The sequence below is a fragment of the Centruroides sculpturatus genome, unplaced genomic scaffold (assembly GCF_000671375.1).
Source record: "Centruroides sculpturatus isolate CEXI.00-Female unplaced genomic scaffold, Cexi_2.0 scaffold93, whole genome shotgun sequence".
Lineage (NCBI taxonomy): Eukaryota > Metazoa > Arthropoda > Arachnida > Scorpiones > Buthidae > Centruroides > Centruroides sculpturatus.
The window spans coordinates 116,894-118,252 of NW_019384297.1; positions in this window are offsets into that span (position 1 = coordinate 116,894).

Genomic DNA, 1,359 nt, shown 5'->3' on the forward strand with positions numbered 1-1,359 from the left:
AAGAAAACTATAAATCGTTCACTTTTAACTAGTAGAATTCTTGCTTTTACAGTATTATCTTTATAAAATTGTGTAGATTTATATTAGATAATAACAGATTGAAAGAAATTGTGACCAGAACTAAATGACCACGACATTATACTTATTAATATGATTCATTGATAACGATGCTGTAAGGGATGAAATAATCATCTATTTAATTCTATCATATTCTTCATGCATTATTCATCATTTGTATGTTATCTTGTTAGGATGTGCAAGATCCAATAGTTTCTTGGATGATTTTGCATATAATAGTTTTATTAACTATATATTTATCATTTCAGTATAAAAATAAATTTAAACTATAATTACAGTAAATATGAATATATATTTTTTCTGATTTTATAACCGTCTTATTCCCTGTTGTATTCGGCATTATACAATAGGCGCAAAATATCCATACGGATGATTGCACGTTGCTGAAGAGGAAGTCTTCTCATTGTAGATGCAACAATCTGTCCAAAATAATGTTCTTCATCTTCGGGTGCTTCAGACTCCATTCGTTGTTGTAATGATTCGAGTAATGCCGCAGCTCGAAGCTTTAATTTAGACCGGCGATGATTCTTATTATTTTTATTATAATTATTGTTCTGTTGTAGAGATTTGGTTTGATTTTCTAACGATATCGACTTCAATTTCGGTGCTGTTGGTACACATATTGGTACCGACGAATTTGATGTCACTGAAGACGACACTGATAATGGTACAAAGGACGTTGGCATCGATATTGGTACTACCGGAGTTTGTATCGATATTGGTCTCAGCGGGGGTGGTTGTAGGTCGTTCTGTAAGATGCCATCTATTTTTGGAACGATATATCTCGGTTTTGCAGATATTAAGTCTGATAATCTCGGTGGTAGAGGATCGTCGTCGTTACGATAGTCATTCTCCTCCTCGTATATTTTAGCTTCAACATCAGTATCCTTATCAATTTCGAGGTCGGATGATTCTTCACCTTTTGTCTGTGAAATCTTCAGATTACTGACAAAAAGATTAAATTGTTTTTAATACGCTTTCTACAGTACAAAACAAAAAAAAACTTTATTATTCGAATTTAGCTAACTCTTAAGTTGAATTTAATATTTATATTAGCTAATATTTCCTAAGAGAATAAAGAAATAATGCATTAATATTTATATAAGTCTGCAATCTGAAAATTTCTGCCTAATTAAAATACAATAATTGAATAAAAATTAACTTAGAAACTCGTAGAAATAAATACATAACAGTTGAAAATACAAAAAAAAATCTGAATAAATTAGAAGAAAACAAATCAGTATTTAAAAATATTTTGGAAAAATTGCATTTACAGATAAT